General features: G+C 41.4%; 1 protein-coding gene across 3 annotated transcripts in view; it reads right to left on the bottom strand.

The window, feature by feature from the left end:
• Positions 1 to 21,053, bottom strand: part of KAPP (kinase associated protein phosphatase) — a 290,614-nt gene that overhangs the window by 163,030 nt on the left and 106,531 nt on the right. The window lies entirely within an intron of this gene.

The raw sequence follows: 21,053 nt of genomic DNA, 5'->3' as shown, positions 1-21,053 counted from the left end.
CAATAAATTAAACAGTACTATTTATAGTACAGTATAATTCGATAATAATTGAAGCAAGATTGAGTTCTAATTTTGAAAGGTGACAAATGCAACCAGGGTTGCGGGGGGAGTGGCCCCTCCTTTGAATCCTCTCCCAAAGTGCACTCTGATCGGAAGTGCCAAGGGAGCAACCCTGGGAGCACGCTTCCAATTTGCTCCTGTTTTTGGGAGCGAATTTCTGGAGCATGCTCCCGGTAAAAAAATTCTGCTCCCTGAAAAATCCCTGGTTTTTCAGGGAGCAATCGGAGAGTGATCACTCAAAGGGGAATGATACAGGAGTGATCCCTCCCTAAAAAAAACCGCTCCCTGCCTAGGAAGTGCGCGCGGCCAAGAGAAAGAAGGGAGGTTTTTTGGAGGGAAGTGGAAGGGGCCAAAAAAGAATAAAAGGCCACCTCCCCATCCCTCATAACATCATTTTCATGTGTGTGAGAGAGATTGAGAGGATTTCATGTGTGAGAGAGAGATTGAGAAGGTTTGAGCTTGAGGAGCTTATGGGAGATTGTTGGAGGCTTGGAGCTTGCAAGCTTGAGAGATTGAAGGGAGATTTTTGGAGGCTTAGAGCTTGCAAGCTTGAGAGATTGAAGGGAGATTGAAGGGAAATTGTTGGAGAGCCAAAGAGGTAGGGTCTAATCCCATTCTTTTTTTTTCCATGTAACATGTGTTTTTTATATGTTGAATGAATCTAGAATCTAAATGTTCTTCTTCTCTTCTCCTACTCTTTCCCATTCCTCCCTCATTTTATTGCAGGCACTAATCTCAAGCTACAAACATGATGGGTATATGGCTTAGCCTTATCTTGTTGGTTCCATTTTTTGCTATGATGATGGTTTTGGGAAGTAGATGAAGAAGTGATGAAGATGATGAAGAAGTGGGTAGTGGTGGAGGATACCCTATAGAAGAGGAAGAATGCCAAGAGTAAGAGGATGGACAGAAAACCAAGGTAGACCAAACACCCTTGTGGAAATATGTTACAAGGCTTGGAATAGGGAAAGGGAGTGGAACCACTAAATTTGTATTCCCCATTGTAACTCTACTTACACAGGTTCATATACCCATGCCAGAAAGCATCTATGTGGGAAAATGGCATGGGATGACAATAAGAAAATAGGAATCAAAACTTGTGCAAATGTGTCAACACAACAAAGAGCCAAATATATAAGGGAAGAGAACGAAGCACAATACCAATAAAAAAAATCAAAGGGTGAACATGACCCCAGTAGCGCACATATAGAAACTGCAAGAACTCCATCAGCATCCACCCATGGTAGTGGATTTGCATCCATAGAGATAGACATCCCTTTAAGGCGTAAAACAATATCATAACTCCTTGACCAAGGTTGTAGGGATGATGTGGATGCAAAAAAAAATTTGATTTCTCTATCATTTGTGAATAATAAAAGGCTTTCAAAGCTAACATGGTGTGTTGATTTTTGTGTGGTTGCTTGGATCTCCATTGAGGTATAGTTGTTTATATTGCATTGCTTTGAAATTCTTTGTTATAATAGGCCTTTAAAGGGGTGTTGTCACCCAGTAGGAATAGACTCTCAAATTTACTTATTTGATTAGTCTATTTGCTTTCTTGCATTTTGAAATTCTAGATTATATATGCTTCCTAGTTGACTAACATATTTTCTAGATTTCATGTGTAGGGAACACCTATCTATTAACAAGTTTTCTTGGCAAGGATTTGTGAAGTTTTACAGGCACCTCAAGTTGGAGAAGTGGATCACTTTGGTTAGATGCTCCACTTACTTCAACACATAAGAAGCAAATTCCCACCAAGTACCAAGTGTCTCCAATTGATTTGAAGACTCCATTCTCTCCTCTTCTACAAATAAACTCTAAAAAATTCTCTTAAATCTCTTGGTTCAATTTTGTGGAATTTCATTGTTAAATCTAGCATTTTGAAGGCTTATTTTGCTATTGCCCCAACAGCAACAAATCAGCCAAGAAAAGCTGATTAAACTTGGCTCTTCTTTGTTCTTATAGAGTAGGAATTTCACTTAATTTGTTTAGCAATTCACTTTGAATTTTTTTAGGCATTATCTACTAACAATTGTGGGTGTTCCCAAGTGTCTTTGGGGCATCTTTCACTATTTTTTCTTGCTAGATTTTAGCAGGCCCGCAAAAATACAAGGGGAGGTTCTGTCAAATTGGACCATTCAGGTATCCAAAAGGAACCTATAACATTCCCCTTTGTAAAAGAAGTATTATTATAACCATTGTAACTTTGAAAACCACCATTTCCCTTTATTCACAAGGGATACCCCCACCATATAATCATTGTAATCTTGAGGAAGCTAGGAAAGTCTCTTAGGCATCCCAGTCCCCCTACCCAACAGGGGCCTCTTGTGTTTGTAGTCTCACTTTCATGGTGTGCTTTTATTTGGCTTAAAATTAACCTTGCACAGCAAAACATTAGAGTAGATTTATTTCATTTTAGTAGATTAAATTTATTTATGCTTTAGATTAGATTTCTTTTTGCAAATGTAATGAACCATCTCCCCTCCAAGTCCTGTTATGCTCTCGGCCATTGCAAGCATAGCTTGATCCTTGCGCATGATCAGAGAGGACTTGTTGGTTGATTAGTTTAACTAGGGAAAACCTCTTAATATTTATTGTAAGTTTGGGGGAAAAGAAATTATTGACTTGCGAAATCAATAGAGTGAGCTAAGCCTCCTCTTGTTGGATCTACTTGCAACTGTCCACTGGTGAAATCAAGGGAGTACTCATCGAAGCTAGGCTTCCTCCCCTTGGTGAAATCAAGGGAGTACATCTGAGAATGATGAAGGTTCATTTTGTATGATCGTGCTCATGATGGTCAGGTATCCCTGATACCTGTTAAGTTTCTTACTTTGATGGAAGGTTCCTCAGCGTGCAGCATGTCCTTCAGCATCATCAAGTATCCCCCAAGCCATGAAGGCCTCTTCCTAGAAGAGGAAGGTTCATGTGGAGGAGGATCAATCGGATCCATGGGTTCTTCTACATCAGGCATTAATTTATCATCCTTTTCTTTTGGTTCCCTGGTGTCGGCTTCTTGAGAGCTCCTCAAAGTCGGAAGATTGTTCACCTTGCTGAGAGCCATATCTTCGTCAAAGGTGACATCATGACTAATTACGACTTCCCTTTGACTGGCTACATAGATTCTATAGCCTTTAGTATTTTCACCATAGCCCACAAAAATTCCCTTCTTTCCAGATGCACCCAATTTATTTCTTTTCTCTTTCGGCACATGAAAATATACAGGGCTTCCAAAAATTCTAAAATGAGAAACATCAAGTTTCTTACCGGTGAACTTTTCTTCAGGAGTCTTGGAACCCAATGCTTGATGAGGGCATCGATTTTGTACATATACGGTAGTGTTTGCAGTTTCAGCCCATAGAAACTTTGGAAGTCTTTGATCATGTAGCATGGCTCAGACAGCTTCCACAATCATGCAGTTCTTCCTTCCCGCCACACCATTCTGCTTAGGAGTATGTGGTGTAGTAGTCTCCCTCTTAATGCCAACCTCAGGTATGCCTGGGTAAACCAATTGTAATATATCGGAGGTCTTGCTTTGGCTTGAGGGGAATGGTCCCCTTTTGAGCTTTCCTTTGGCACATCCCGGACATACACCTTCTTTCTCTACTTGGAATTCGGGCATCCCTGTTACCATCTGTCTTACATCGGGTAGAGCTTTGTAATGAAGGTGGGCAAACCTCTGATGCCAAAGTTCGGACTAAAGAGTTGTGTCACAAGACATGACACCTAGCGGACTTCCATCGACCTGATATAATGAATCAACACTAAACCCAAGAGTAAAGGCATCTTTAACATTATTTTTCCATATACATACCTTGCCATTGCTGAAGGTTACCTTGTAGCCTCTGTCCTCCATTGCCAAGATGGACACTAGGTTCCTTTTGAGGTCAAGTGCATTCAATACATCCTAGAATTTCTAGCCTTCTTGAATGCTTGTCCTCTTCCTTGATTCCCAGCTCTCCTCTTACCTTTGTTGTTGAATTTGTCATTCCTTTGATTGCCATCAGAGGGATTTTGATCATCGTCACGGTGAGAGTCCTTTCTATCAGGGCATTCCTTTGCATAGTGACCTGCTTTATTGCAAATGAAACATCGTCCTTTTCTTCCACCCTTAAATCCAGCCTTTCTTTTCGATGATTGCTCTTGCTCTTGCTCTTGCTCGGGCTTTGTCTTTACCTCAGCTCCGATACCATGTTAAGTTATGGTATGTTCTATGCTTATAACAGTTTACTTCTTTTCCTTATTATATTCCAAAGATTAGCAATCACACGTACATAAAGTAAAGTGCAGATAGAACATTAAACGATCGACAGAAAACAAGCCAAGACAAGAGACACAAGATGTGGCGGCTAGCCAGGGACAAACCCCACAATGTGTGGGGAAACCATTTGATCAAATCTTCTTTTATCTTCAATAATTCAGCAGAGAGAAATAGTACAATAAATCTGATTCATATCAGCAGTAGCAAACCCTAGATCAGCAGCATCAGCATTAGCGGCTTCATTATCAAACTAGGGTAGACGATATCTCACAAACCGATCGTCGGATTGACTTCATTCCACCACCAAAAGTTTCGGCTTCCAGAGGAGGTTCAGATGAACCTACAGCGCAGTTCAGATGAGGAGATCTTCTAGGCCACGCAAGTCAATCTTTACTTTTGCAGTTACAGCTTCAGTTTCAGTGGTTTCCGGCTTCAAACTAGGGCAGTCGATATCTTGCAAACCGTTCATCGAATTGACTTCATTCCACCACCAAAAGTTGCGGCTTTCAGAGGAGGTTCAGATGAACCTACAATGCAGTTCCAAAGAGGAGATCTTCTAGGCCACGCAAGTCAATCTTTACTTCTGCAGTTGCAACTTCAATTTCAGCAGTTTCCGGCTTCACATGTGTGAGAGAGAGACCCATTTCAGCGCAGTAGAGAAGAGACTCATTTCTACGTAGTAGAGAGAGAGAGAGATATGATGAGATGAGTGAGTCCAAATGAGGAAAAGTCCTCTTATATTTATACACAGCGTTGGTGGGTGAATAGATGCGACCGTTGGGCTTCTGAGCCTACATGAGTTGTAGGTCGGCTTGATAATAATTCCATAATCAAAATAAATTCATATCTCCATGAATACTTATCGGAAACGGATGATCTTTATATCAATCCTACACCTCTCGACGAGAGGAATCTAATAAAAATATTATCAGCCATGAATAAGATGACCCACATGAAGTTTTGCCCTGGTTGCCAATTTTAACAGTAGGTGACCTTGACAAGAGTGAAGTGTGCAAGGGGTGCACGCTTGGCAAGTATGCCAAGTCTTCCTTCCATGGTCAAGACAATAGAGGCAAAGGGATTTTGGAGTTGATGCATTCAGATGTGTGTAGGTTGTTTTCTTCTCCACCACTGATGAGACACAGGTATTATGTTACTTTCATTGATGATTTTTCCGGAAAACTTGGATTTATTTTATGAAAAGGAAAGATGAGGTCTTAGACAGGTTCTTGGAGTTTAAGAACCTAGTATAGAAACATCCAGAAGAAGATCAAGGCAACGAGAAGTGACAATGGTGGAGAATATATCTCCAATGCCTTCAAGGAGTTTTGTGCAAAAAAAAGGTATTAGGAGAGAGTTGATAGCACCTCATAACCCTCAGTAGAATGGGGTGGTTGGGAGGAAGAACAGGAGTATTGTTCAAGCAGCTAGGGCTATGTTGCATGATCAGGATCTCCCTAGCTTCTTGTGGGCAGAGGCATGCAACGTTGTTGTATTTCTGCAGAACATGAGTGTCCACACAGGGTGCTTGGATGAGTCACGCCAGAGGAGGCTTTCACAGGCAAGAAGCCTGATGTTTCACACTTTTGGATCTTTGGCACAAAGGTCTACTGTCATGTGTCCAAAGATAATAGGAAGAAGTTGGATGTTATAGTAGAGAAGGGTATCTTTGTGGGGTATAGTCAGACATCTCAGCCATAAAGGGTGTATCTTCCAGAACTTAGGAAGACAGTTCTTAGGTGAGATGTGAGATTCCAGGAGGATCAGGCTCTAAGAGTTTCCTTAGAGCATGAGAAAATTGCAGTATCTGAGGAGGAGCTACTTGCTCCCAAACAAGAGTCACATCCAGCACCTCAGATTCAGCCACAGCCACAATCTAGTGGCAAGAGGGTAGCGCAGCAAGATTTGCAGCAGGATGAGGAGGGCGAGTCAGGCCGAGAGCAAGACAAATCAGCTAGAGCCACCCACCACAGGGAGGAAGAAGGCCAAGTGGGCTGAGACATTGATACCATGAAGCTTTCTCTTAAGGAGAAGTTAAGGAGTATCCAGATGAGCAAGGATGAGCCCATCGTCCCATATTTGACAAGGTTCACTCAAGTACGAGATGAACTAGGTGGGGTGGGCGTGGTTGTATCTGATCATGATCTTGTGAGTTTTACCTTACTTGGACTTCACAAGTCATGGAAAGGGTTCCAGGATGCTGTTAGTGGGAGAGAGGGCTTCCCAAATTGGGAAAGGTTTGGATTGACTACATACAGGAAGACATCCGAAGAGGAACCATAGAAGGGAGATCAGTTATGATACAGCACGAGGAGAACTGTGCCCTGGCAGGCAAGAGTAGCAAGGCCAAGGTGTTAATTTTAGATAACAATGATATGTTTTATGCTAGAGCAATTTTACTTCAATTTCTTTATTAGCCCAATATCAATATCCAGTTTAGCAATCACATCTTCATGATAGTTGTTGACCACCAGGATGACACCTGATGATTATATAAAAGACTCCATGCCCAAGGATGCTCTAGAGAACACTTGTACCATCAAATATCATCAGTCAACAGAGTTTTCAAACTCTACTTCTATCTTCTCATCATCTTTCTTGTACCCAAATTCCACACCCTGCGGGGAATTGTAATAAGTGATACTAGTAATGATAAATTTTGAGTGGCTTAGGATGTTGGGACTCGTTCAGCAAACGAGTACACCTCGGAGTGTTTTTTTATCTAATTAATTTTTTGGGTTTTTTCCCTCACTTTTTACCCCAAAGCCGAGGTGATGGTTTGAAGGTTGAGCCCCTAACACATCTTAGTGTCTAGAGTTGATGTGTATTACCATACTAGATCACACAAAAACTTTCATGGAATTTGGTTAGGTCTAGGTAGTCATTTTTTAATTTTTTTAGATTTCTCGCAGGTCAAAAATTGCAAATAAAATTGCATTTAAATTGTAATAAGTGTTGTCTAGAGACCCGGATGCAAGTGAAACCCAAGACCATTAATGGCCACCCATCGGATCGTCGGCGCTAGGACCTGCCAGACGGTGGGTAGCGCTCTGCTCCAAGCTCACCTGAGACGAAACCTGGCCAGCCTGCACGCAGCATTAAATGGCCCCTCAGGCCGAGATCTGGACGCAGTTGGAATTCATATGGAGCCTCTCGAACCCTCTGTTTACCCCCCGTCCCTCTGCATCTGTCCACCTCAGGCTGGAATTTCTTGCAGCAGAACTGCCACAGGGAGACGATGTTGGCTCCTCTGCTGTATTGACCTCAGAAATGGGCACCATTACTCCCATTCCAGGCACTGCCCTTTGAATCCTGCTCAGGAGCCCTATGTACACAACCTGTTCTCCCTCCTGACCGCTTGTCCAGCTGATTTGCACTCCAACCACACTGATATGGTCCGTCACCGCATGAGGAGTCGCAGAGGAGGCACCCGCAGTGGCAATGCTCGCCCTCAAGCAGCGCAGAGCTCAGCTCCTGCCTCTCCCCCTCATCACCATGAGAATTCGCCTCCTCCCAGGTCACCACATAGTCACTATCCCATACGTGCAGTGGACGAGGGCAAGGGGCGGCCAGGCTCTGTCCCTCACTCGACCCAATTCAGGTTTCAGAGTAGCCTGAATAGGCCCATCATTACTGCCAATGTGACTATCGTTTTCTCTGAAGAAAATGAACAGAACAATGACCAAGCTAGAAATTCTGAAGCGCACTCTCACGAGGAGAGAAATCCGGAAGTGGGTAGAGGTTCTGAGAAAAAGTCGAAGGATGATGGCGGGGGCATAAGGCATAGCAGACTACATGGTGAAGGAGCTCAAGGTGGTGACATTCAGCGAGCTGGTGGCAGCGATGCAGGACCTGTAATAACGATGGAGTTAGCTGGCAGTTCGAGCGGCACCCAACATGCAAGGGAGCCTCCAGGTGGCGCAGCGAAAGGCGACGTGGCGGAGGAGGGTGAAGACTGGGACCGGTATGCCTGCCTCATTGTCGAGGAGACACCTGACGAGGATGACAACAAATGATGCCACGTGGCATCCATTGCCACCCACGAGCCAACTCAGACTTCTGCTGCTGACGGGTTTGGTCCAGTCACTTGATGTTTTTGCTATTTGTAGGATTGATCAGCGGGTTTGTCATTTTGTTGTCGCTTCCGGTGGTGCTGTGTTGAATCTTTTTCTGGTTTTTGTTTCAAAACATGGATCCAAGTCCTATGTATGGGTTTCTCAGGATATATGTTTGGTCTTTTTGCAATGTCAAACTAGTTTCCCCAATCTGGGGCAGTTTAGACTTTCTTGATGAACTCTAGCAACAACGGTTGAGGTGGGGCCTCGATGTAATTATATTTTTTGTTTTTTATTAATAGAATTAGCCTTACATAGAAAAAAATAAGTGTTGTCTAGAGAAGTTGTATGTGGTATGAGTAATCAAAATTACACCTCTCACCCTCAACTTTCTACTATGATACACTTTGAGGGGTTAATAATGTGTTTTGGACCCTCAAAACCCACATTTCCTAAATTTAGTGGAAATTGTGGTATTTAATTAGGCTAGAATTAAATAAAATAGAGAGAAATAAATTATTCCATGTGACCAAATGACGTGGAAATATGACTTGGAAATTATCCTAAGTCAAAGAGTTGAGTCAACGGAAATGTGGAAGATGACTAAGCACACTGCATCATAAATACAACATTATTTCATTTAATCGAATTTCCCAGAGATAAAGCAGCAGTTGCACATATGGAAAATCGAATTTATTAGAGGAGATCATGCACTGAAGGAATATTCTATGGTATATTTGCACTGAAATTTAGGTGGGGCCTCACCTCACAGTGATCTCAAGTTCTTCTACTCTTAGCACTCCACTCTTGAGGATTACGAGATTCACTTGGCCAGACTATGAGTTGCACATGGAGGAATCACGCAGTTCCTAGGGACCTATGCAGAGGTATCTGGGGATCATCTACATATGTGCCATCACTTAGTTCGAGTTTGCATTTGTTGACTGGAGTTATCACGGTACTTGGATTCACTCATGGATGAGTTTACTATGCCATATATGGAATTCGTTTTCCCTTGATGTGCACATATGGAATTCGGTTTCCCTTGATGTGCACATATGGAATTCAATTTTGCTCTAATGTCTCTATCTTCCCCACATCGAACTTGACTTATTTTTCCTTGGAATTTGCTCCAAGTTCAGTTTTCACATACATTTTTCCTTGGGATTTGCTCGCAATACTCTATATAATGAGGCTATATGCTCTAATATTGTATCATGTAATAAGCTATTGGGCTTGAGGAAACTCTATCATTTTGTATTTGCATACTTTCTTAATACAATCAAGACTTTGGGGAAATCTAGCTGGTGTTCTCTTGGCGTTATGAGGTGATGTCCTTTCATGCTACTGCTATTGTGTTTAATTTCTTTCGCATATTGAATTAATATTAGTTTATACTTGCCATCTTGCTTGGATTGATGTGTGCAAGCTATCTTGCACATATCATTGATTTACAGTAGTATTCTAGGGATAAGCTAACCAATTCATTTTAGAAAGAATGTTTGGTTTATATTATTCATTATATTGCTCTAATCTTGTGCAAACTAATATGTGTTCAAGTGTGTAGGAAAGATCTTTTGTATTGTGTGCAGGAATCCATCTGGAAGTGGGATAAATCTCAATTAGATCAACTCACTCCTAGAGTCACAATGATCCAAGACTCAGCCATTTTTTCATTTCAAGTTTTCCATCCAACGAAGAGCAAAAGAGACTTTTCTTACTCTATAGCTACTTGATCATCCATTTAAAATTCAAAATACTTCTTTGATTCTAATTCTTTCAAAGTTATATCCCCTATTAAAGAGTCATTTCTAAAGCTAGGAAAGTATGGGGGTTCACTCCCATTACTTGAGCTCGCACTTTGTAAATTAAATTATAAGTTTAATTTTGGTTTCTTTTTCCTAATTGCACACTGACAATTGGTATTTTTTTGTGTTTTGCAGCCAATGGGCTTGAGCATCGGGGAGTAAGGAATTTGAGAAGAAGCTTTGGAAAACTACTCACTCGTGTGTATGCAAGACCCCCTCACACTATCCAAAGACTGATTTCTAGGGAGGCCATAAGCACTTGGGAGAGAGTTGCAAACTCATCTAGGCCGTGAGCCTTTTGAGCCTTGTGAATCTCTTTTGGAGAGTTTTTTCCATCTCCAAGTTTGTTGTTGTTATATTTTTGGGGAGAGAGTCTAGCTTTGTTAGAGTCTCATCTTTGTAAATATCTCTCTCGTATTGTGATTTGCCCTCTTAGAGGCATTTCTACCCGCTTTAAGCGCTAATAAAGGATAAAAAAATTGTTGGAGGGAACATGGGATTTTTCTCGTGGCATCCCCCTTGCTCATTTAAATGAGTGATTCTTGTGGGTGGCCTAATCTTGCTTCTAGTTTTTCTTAGCTTTCTATCTTTTAATTTCATATTGTGCATGCTTAAAATCAACACATTTCACTCCACATGCAATTTTTTACTAATTTTGTATTTAAATTCCCACATGCATACGCTTCCAAATTGAAAACTTGAGAAAATCTCATTTTATATGTAAACACTTCATACTTTGGCAAGTTTTAATTGTTTCATAATTTCTTCAAGTATATGCTTCACTACTTGGTCAATTTATACTATATGTCAATAAAAACTATTGGGGCACTATCATTTATTTGAAACAATTGTAACTTAAAGAAACCTATTCCATTTTACTTGTTTATTTTCCATTCAATAGTGCAAACACATGAGCTTATTTACATTCTAGCTTCTCAAGTTTTGAAAACTACTTCTCCTTGAAGCATTAGTTTAATTTGAGGAATTAACACAATTTGCACTGATTCTAGGCATTTTAGTATAGGAAGGCCCCAAGCCTCACTAAAACTTACCTCCAACTTAAGTTGGTTGAATAAACTTTTAGGGACCCTCTACCACTATTGACTCCTCATTGTGAGATCCAAATATTTGGGCGAGGATGAGATCTGAGGACTAAAGTTCAATTGTAAATTTGCCTTAGCACTAATCAAAATAAAATGAACCAAGAACAACATTCCATCACTTTTGCTTTGGTTTAAAGTCTCGCATGCAAATATTATTTCAAGAAGCACTTTGGATGCAAGCATTGTAATCTCTTTTAATTTTGCAACAAATTTAATTTTCTTGTACTTGGAAATTGACTCATCTTTTGGTTTAATTGCATATTGTCATGAATGGTTGATTTCACTTTCAAGTACTATTATTTTGGGTTGCAAACTTAATTGCATGTTGTCATCTTGGTCTAACATTTGAGTTATTTTTGTATCCTTTTGAGCAAAATAGTTTCCATGCTTTGATTTGTAGATGTATTCATCTTAAAAGCATTTATAATATCTTGTGGTAACAATTTATTGTTTCACTTTTCAGGGTTATTTTTGCTTTCCATTTGAAAGCATTTCAGTTCATTTTAAGAAAAATACAATTTCATTTCTTAAAGAGCAATACTTTGAAAGCACTCATTGTTTATGTATTTCATGTTTAGCTTATGTATTGATGGTTATTGGTCATATCAGTTTTTGCCTATAAATCTTAGTGAAATAATATGCTTAACTCTAACAATTCTCCTAGAAACTCACATCTTTTTAACTTAACTTTTCGTTAGGGACCACCCCCCTTAATTAACCTAGGAGATAGTTCAAACGGAGAGAGTCAGGATTAGTTTGACAGCTCCTTCACTGAGTTCCCTGCCACCAACCACACAGATTTAGTGAGTCTATTATTAGCTACACTAAGCTCTGCACAAGAACCAACTTTCTGTTCAAGCATCTGTTCTAACTATCACAGTAAATGCTTCAGCATGACTGCTTCTCTACTGGCTACTTCTCCCTTCAAACAATGTCAGATAAAACTTTATTTATTACATCACAGAATAGTTCTTCAGACTGCATTGTGTACCTGATTAATTCATCACAAGTCTGAGTCTTTCACAGGGTAACATGATCAACAGAGATGCTCGTCCTTCGAATGCCTCCTGTCCTGTTGGACCTTCGGCCCTGTTCTATTCTGCTAGACCTACGGCTGCCTCTGTTTCTTCCAGTTTTTCAACCACCTTAAACTTTCCTTGTTCTCTATTTTTATATGCCTAATGCGCCTGACCGTTGGTTTCCTCTTTCCGCTAGCTCTTCGGCTTTCTCAACGCTCGCTTGATCCTTCGGCTTCCCTCCTTCGGTCATTGTAGTTTCCTCTGCGCTCACTTGCTTCTTCGGCTTCCCGATCCTTTGGTCGCTTTAGCTTCCTCTGCCTATTCGAATTAACCAATGCTTCACGGACACATTAATTCAGAAGAGAGGGCCGAATTACAAAGAAAAAATGTTGCATATAAAAACTATAACAGAGAGGCCCTTTTTCAATAATAATATTCATACACTGGACTTTATTGTTTACGGAGGATTTCATTTGAGAGACAATACCAACAAGGAGGCCCACATGCCATGTCACCATTGCAATCGCAATCGCAATCATTCAGGCCCACTGAACTATCGGAAGCGTTTATTTATGCATTTGGCCTTAAGAACCCTGGGCAATACATTTATTGGAATACACAGGAATACATGGAAAAAACCTGACCAAACGCTTAAGGCCGGACTTCAAATGCATTACGCCCACATCTATAACTTCATCGGGTCCGCTCCTCCACAACGTTATCGCAATCGGCAAATTGTAGCGCCATCCCTTTAAGACTTGCAATGGATAACTTCCGACATGGCAGACGCGATATATCATTAGGGTGTGTTACAATAGGACCATTAGGTCCGCAACATATATCGCAATCGGCACTTTCAATGTGGCAAGGCCTTAAGCACTTGCGATATGGCGGATGCGACATAGTATTAAGTCATATTGCAATGTTGCAGCGGGTCCGCATACTTTATCGCAATCAGCGCTTTCAGGGGTGACAGCCCTTTGTATATTGCGATTACCGCGGATGCGATATATCAATAGAGCATTTCATAATGTTGCAGCAGGTCCGCAACGTATCGCAATTATATATATATATATATATATATATATATATATATATATTTGCAATTTGCATGCTTTAATGTGGCAAGGCTTAGAGCCTGAATATATGAAAGGCACTGAAAAACATGCTTCGAAACATTTAGCGGACTTCACCTGTTTATACACGCAGACATATATATCATCGGGTCCGCACATGTATATCGCAGTCGGGGGTTTCGGGTAGTGGCACATAATAGAACACCCCAATATGATTTCTCCAATATATATATTCCACCTCTGATAGTGTATTCTGATATATATATATATATATATATATATATATATACACTCCGCCTCCGATAGTGTATATTGTATATATATACTATATACTGCTCCGCCTCTGCCTTTATGTCCTCTACTCTTTGTACTCTTCCGCTCTTCCTCTATGCTCCTCTAATCAGTCTTCCTTTGGATTCCGATAGTTCTTCTGTGGCATATATTACTCCCGATATGGCTCCTCCTGTAGCTCCGATAGCTCTGTCTATGCTCCTCCGATAGCTCTGTTTATGCTCCTCTGATATGCTCTGCTTTGATATTCTGCAATACTCCTCTGATGTGTTAACTCCTCTTTTGATGAATTCTTCCTCTCGGTTCTTCTTGGGCATGTATTATATGTGATGCTCCTCCGATGTGGCTCCTCTTGCTCCAATGTCTTCCTTTGGCTTTGCAATGTCTTTCAGTGACCTTCTCTGATACCTCCATACCTTGATGGCTTCTATCTTTTCCGATATGCCTCTCTTTGTTAACTCTTTCGTAAACAGACTCTTACTCATGGCTTGGCTTTCCCAATGGCCTTGCTCCTGTTTCTTCATGGATCTGCTCTGCTTCCCCTTGGCTTCATATCATCATCTAGTATCTAGAATATTGCCATATTGACATCAATGACAACATAGGTCAACACATGGTGCAGCACAGTGAGGTGCAGCATGATGACAAGATGCAACACAATGATAGGTGAAGGAGTCACCTTGGAGAATCAGTTGAAGCAGCTTGTCTTCAACTAATCTCATGTATCATCTTCTTAGAGATGATCTAAGCTCTTATTTAGACAAGTCAAAGTATTGACTTCTGTTGTAAATGTACTCTCTCTCTCTCTCTCTCTCTCTCTCTCTCTGTTGAACTATTGAAGAACATATAAGAAGAATTGATCAAGGGTTTCCCCACATTAGGGTTTGTCCCTGGCTAGCGCCACATCTTGTGTCCTCTTGTCTTTGCTTGTCTTCTACGATTTATGTTTATGTTCTATTTGCAGTTTACTTTAATGCTAATGTGATTGCTAATCTGGAAAAGATATTGAGCTAACTGTGAAAATTGAAATAAATTTCTCTAAGCATAGAACATACCTAAAATTAACATGGTATGAGAGTTGAGGTGAAGACAAAGCCCAAGCAAGAGTGAAAGAGCAATCACCGAAGGCAGTTGGGAAAGGACAAAAGGATTAATGGATTCCTCATCCCTCTTCTAATTCACCAAGAGTGAAGTCGAAGCAGAGAATATTATCAGAATGGCACAGCGGAAGCTTCTGATGGCCTACCTAAAGATCACTTCAATGGGAAGTCCAGGTCTAAGGGTGGAAGGAAAGGCAGATGCCTTGTTTGTAATAAGTTCGGCCATTATGCGAAGGAGTGTCTGAATAGTAGGGACACATCACTTGATGATGATAACAATCATTCCAAGGACATCTTCAATGATCAAAGGAATGACAGGTAATGCAGGTCATAAAGGAAACGGCCGACTCTTCAAGAAAGCAAGGAACCCCAAGTATGAAGAATCAAATGTTGTTTCTGATAAGATAAAGAAGCATTATCTTATATTGGCCCTCTCCTTCAAACTCTTTGGGAATATGGCTTATTGATTGTAGTGCTTCAAGGCACTTCATCGGATAGAACGGTGCTCTCTCTAATTTGGTAGAGATGGAAACAATCGTGGGATTATACTTGGAGTCGATGCCACCTATCCTGGAAAGGGTGTAGGGAATGTTACTCCTCAATTGAATAAGGGTAACTCGATTCATTTACAAGAATCTCTTTTATGTACCTGATCACAAGAAGAACTTGGTGTCCATTTCGGCAATGGAAGTCAAAGGTTACAGGGTGGCATTCATCGATGGAAAGGTACGTGTTTAAAATAAAAAAATTCTAAGATGCTTTTGAGTTCAGGGTTGGCAATTTGTATCAAGTTGCAGGATGGTCCATTGGGGGGACCATGTTAGTTGACACATCTCATCTATAGCACCGGAGGTCTACTTATGGGGCCCTACCCGATGTGAGTCAGATGGTGACTCGGATGCCTAAATTCAAGAAGAGCATGAAGGTACATGTCCGAGATGTACCGAAGGAAAATCTTACAAGGGGACCATTCCCCTCATGTAGCAAATCCACAGGTTTGGAACAACCCACGGGGTTTGAGATTCATGATCGGGAATCTCACGTATGAAGGTGGTAGAAAGCCCTCTATGGCTTGAAGCGAAACACCCTGGGCGTATTATGAGAGAATTGATAGTTGTCTAATGAAGCTGAGATTCACTAGGAGTGAAGCCGATCCAAACCATTGCTTGAAGGTTGTGGATGATAAACCTCTCATACCGGCACCTTCTGAGGACGACCTATTTCTGACAGGTGTTGACCCTCTCATTTGCAGAAGTAAGAGGGAGTTGGATTCTAGATGTGGAATGGTAAACTGCAAGCCCGTGACTACCTTGAGGATCTTAACTTTCAGAATTTATATGGTAGTGATGCCGGACCAGATTTGGGAAATGCCTCTGAGTTTCATAAACTCATTCGCATTGATGTTCTTGGTGAACTTTCGTCCGGATATATGTTTTGCAGTTAGCATGTTGGGCTCATATTTGGTTGAGCCTCACTAGATTGGTGCCAAGAATTTTCCGAGATATCTTCAGGGCACAATCTCTCATGGATTCAGATACACTGCCGGAAATATGAAGCTGCATGATTATTCGAATGCTCACTGGGCAGGCAGTGTGGAGGATCGCTAGAGCACTTCTCAGCGTTGGTTCTCTCTGGATTCTGCTTTGATATCATGGATGAGCAGGAAGTAGAAGTCGATTGCTATAAGCACCACTGAGACCGAATACATAGCTACGAATATGATCGCTTGTGAAGTTGCCTGGTTGTGGAAGCTCTTTAGTGAGTTGTTTGTACACATGATGAATACCACTGTGATTCTTTGTGACAACCATGGGGGGATTCGATTATTGAGGAATCCTGTGTTCGATGATTGCTCCAGCAGATAGACATCAGATACTACCTTATCTGGGATATGGTAAGTTGATGAGCGAGGAGGCTCCATCGCATTGAGACTGATGTACAGGTCGCAGACACTTTGTCAAAGCCCCGGGGAAAGGTCAAATCTGTGATTTTCCCGAACGACTTGGAGTCGTTGAGAGACCTTCGTATAAGGGTCCTGCATGTTGCATGCATTGAGCTTTGGGAGCTCGGGGGGCTTGGGGTACTTATTAGAGTGACATACAACCACAGGGCGACTCACCCTCCCCTGGTGGTGCGCTATGTACAGGGTGACAGGTTCAACCTTTCCCTGTGATACCTCGTGGCGACTATGGAACAGGATGATTAGTTCTCCTATGGGTCGGGATGATTAGTTCTCCCGTGGCAACTATGGAACAGGATGATTAGATCTCCTGTGGGTCGGGAGGATTAGTTCTCCCATGGCCACTGTGGGACAAGATGATTCGTTCTCCTGTGGACAGGATGATTAGTTCTCCTGTCAAGGCATCCTACCCATGCAGTCTGGGACTCATGGGAAGTACCTCTCATCTGATCAATGAGTAAGGAAATGGGGTTAGGGACCATAGTAGTACTATCGATGGACGCATCGTTGTATCTACCGTACTCCCTATGCTATGATGACCTCCAACTGATCTGGGATCAGTATGAGTGGTTTGAGACACTCTCTTGTAATATTGATCCAGGATCAATAAAACTGACTTCGGGTCAGTAAGAGTGATATGACACACTCTCTTCAGATGAAACTAACTTTGGGTTAGTAGAGAATGGTATGAGACATTCTCGATCAATTCTTCTTCTTCATGGTTCAGCAGAGCAGAGCAGAGCTCAGCAGAGTAGTGCAGGGCACTGATGGCAGAGATAGTACAGTCAGACATATGGATCAGCGAATGGAGTTCTCCCTAATTGAGAGGAAGTGTTAAAATTGGCAACTAGGACCAAACTCCATGTGGGTCATCTTATTAATGGCAGCTGATATTTTTCATGGATCCCTCTCATCGAGAGGTGTAGGATTGATCTAAATATCATCCGATTCCGATAAGTATTCATGGAGATATGAATTTATTTGTGTTATAAGACAATTCGTCAAGGTCGGCCAACAACCAAATAAACCCCTCATGTGCTCCACGATTTAGTATAAAAAGAGGTGACTTGATAGTCATTTCTACACACACTTCTATCTTGATTTCTCTCCACTTGTCTTGGGTTTTAGTGGAAGAGAAATCTAGGAGTGGAAGCCCTAGACGTTGGAGGAAAAGAGGCTGCCCTAGCCGCAGTCAAGAAGAAGAAATATGTTGCCCTAATCTAGAGGATGCAGTCATGAAGAAAAGCCCTAAACATTATCAAGAAGGAGCCCTAAACCTATACGCTGGTCCCTACCCTAACACAGACCTAAAGGCAACCCTAACAAAGCTATCCTAAGGCAGCTCAAGAAGGAGGAGTACGTTGATGTGAAGGGTCTGTTTTGGGCAAGAAAACATCTGTAATAAGGCCGAGCTGCTACAAGAGATAAGCCGCAGGCCTAGAGGCAAATCTGGGCAAGATTTAGGGTGTTTCCCTTCACTGTTTTGGGTCCGAGTTTGAGCAGGTGACAAGGCCAAACAGCAGCAAGGTATAGTGCTGCTAAGATGCATGGGACAGCAGCAAGGTATAGTGTTCCTAAGATGCATAGGACAGCAGCTAAGATGCATGGGATAGCAGCAAGGTATAGTGTTGCTAAGATGCATGGGACAGCTGCAAGGTATGGCAATGCTAAGATGCATGGGACAGTAGCAAGGTATAGTGCTGCTAAGATGGATGGGACAGCAGCTAAGATGCATGGGGCAGCAGCAAGGTATAGTGTTACTAAGATGGATGGGACAGCAGCTAAGATGCATGGGACAGTAGCAAGGTATAGTGCTGCTAAGATGCATGGGACAGCTGCAAGGTATGGCAATGCTAAGATGCATGGAACAGCAGCAAGGTATAACAACTTGTGATGCTACAGCAGTGACAGCAGCAAAACAATGGGACAGCGAGCAACCATGGTGCGGCAGTATGAGTAGTGACAACATTAGCAAGATGTCACAAACTTGGAAGGTGCAGCATAAGTTGTAGCAATATGATGCATGGTCATGAGGTCCAGCATTGTGATGATGGGAGCAGCGTGGTGCAGCACGGTGAGGTGCAGCATGATGACGAGATGCAACACAATGATAGGTGAAGGAGTCACCTTGAAGAATCAGTTGAAGCAGCATGTTTTCAACTGATCTCATGTATCATCTTTTTAGAGATGATCTAAGCTCTTATTTAGACAAGTCAAAGTATTGACTTCTGTTGTAAATGTACTATCTATCTCTCTCTCTCTGCTGAACTATTGAAGAACATATAAGAAGAATTGATCAAGGGTTTCCCCACATTGGGGTTTGTCCCTGGCTAGCGCCACACCTTGTGTCCTCTTGTCTTGACTTGTCTTCTGCAATTTATGTTTATGTTCTATCTGCAGTTTACTTTAATGCTGATGTGATTGCTAATCTGGAAAAGATACTGAGCTAACTGTGAAAATTGAAATAAATTGCTCTAAGCATAGAACATACCTAAAATTAACAAGATGTCGATCAACCATCCGGGGATTGTACTAGCATTGTGATAAGGCTATGATATGTACATGAACTTCATCTTTATACATATTAATGAAGTTTCTAGCTGTCCAATACTTGTGTGCTTGTAGATTTTATTTTCAGCGATCTATTTCTTCATGGTTTTGTAATTTCCAGCAATGTCCTTCTGATTTGACATAAGTTAAGTCTGAAAAAGTCCTTTAACAATTATGTTGAAGAAGATAGGGCAGATATGCTGTTGTATTTACAGCTGTAATACTAATAAGTGATTTTCAGATCTGTTTTATGCATAATAAGATTGCCCTAGAGGCCTGGAACATATTGCCACACTTTGGTATCTTTCCTCTTGCATTGCCTAGTGGATTGGGGTAAATGTTACAATTTGAAATATCGTCTGTTGTTTCTGCTTATTAATCATATTTCATAACAGGCTACAGCCCTATGGCTGAAAATTCACAGGCTTAAGATCCAGGAAACATCTAGTTAAGAAGTGAAATTTCTGAATTGTCAAATCGCCAAAATTTCTACAAAAATGTTTCTGTTTTTTCTTTTTGACAGATCACATAACAAGCATCCATAACTCTTGTGCAAAGCAGTCTGTCTTTGACAGCAACACTTACACTGCAGACTAGCCAGCCAAGCACGCTGGTCTTAAAGGATGAGCAGGCTTTCCAAATGCCCTGCAATCTCCAAATCCAGTTTGGCCTGCATTATGGCAGCTGTAGAATTTGCCAGATGGTAATTCATAGGTGCTTACCCCAAAGTGATGGACAAACTCATGTATTGTATTGAACTAGTTTAGGTGGATAGCAAGTTTTAGTTGCTCGTTCCCTAGGGATGAACAAACCTATCTGCATACCAAACATACAAACATTGACGTTTGGAAATTATTTCATCCAAAATCTTTCTTTTTAGATTACATTTGCATGCATGATTTTACAGGATATGAAAATATCCAGATGAATTACCTAAGGACCAAGGATCACCCATTGAAACCAAAAGATGAGCATAATGCCATAAAACTAAAGCAATGAGATATATTGTTTAAAACTATGACTCTAGCAAGGGAGTGCTCCACCATTCCAAAACATAACACAGGCATAGGCAACAGAATACAGAGAAATAGAAAAATTGGATCTAAATGTATGATAAGATAAGATAATTATATTAATGTCCAACAAATGACCACAAAAGTAGGTCAATGCGACTGAAGAGAAATACCGAAAATAATATACAGAAACAAACCTGTATAAGTATAACATAAGAACATATATATAAAACCATGACAAAGGTACGGTGTTACATAACACTAAGTGAGTTTGGACAACTCAAGAACTTGTGACAGAGAGAGAGAGAGAGGGATGAGGCCGATGATGTCAAGGTCTCCTAAGTCTGATGGCTGAGGGTGAGAGGAACAAACAGGGCAGAGGGCGAGGGGAACAAACAGGGTAGAGGGTGAGGGGAAGGAATAGGGCACTCGCTCATTGTCGAAGTCCTCTGGAACCATCACGGGGTCCCACAACATGATCAAGGGGGGAACACTCCTCGCATCCAAGGTTGAAAGAAGGAAATTCTGAATGGATCTTTGGTTGCTCCTCTTAGTCTTGAAGGTAGTTTGACAAGAGGGAGGTGCTCTACTCTGAATCCATCTATAGTCGATCTCTCCAACACTCTGAGAACATGTGGCCTGATGTACGCACTAGTACCACCAAGCTAGTCTCGATAATATCGATTGGCCTCCCCATGATGTAAGCTAAGGAGAAACCCAAGTTCTCACCATTCTATTGTATGGTGCACTCTAGAAC

Source organism: Pinus tabuliformis, chromosome 4_2 (genome assembly GCF_031772625.1).
Source record: "Pinus tabuliformis cultivar Carrire ecotype Pingquan chromosome 4_2, CPIR1, whole genome shotgun sequence".
NCBI lineage: Eukaryota > Viridiplantae > Streptophyta > Pinopsida > Pinales > Pinaceae > Pinus > Pinus tabuliformis.
The sequence above is the reverse complement of the archived record's forward strand: the minus strand, read 5'-3'. Positions and strand labels throughout refer to the sequence as shown.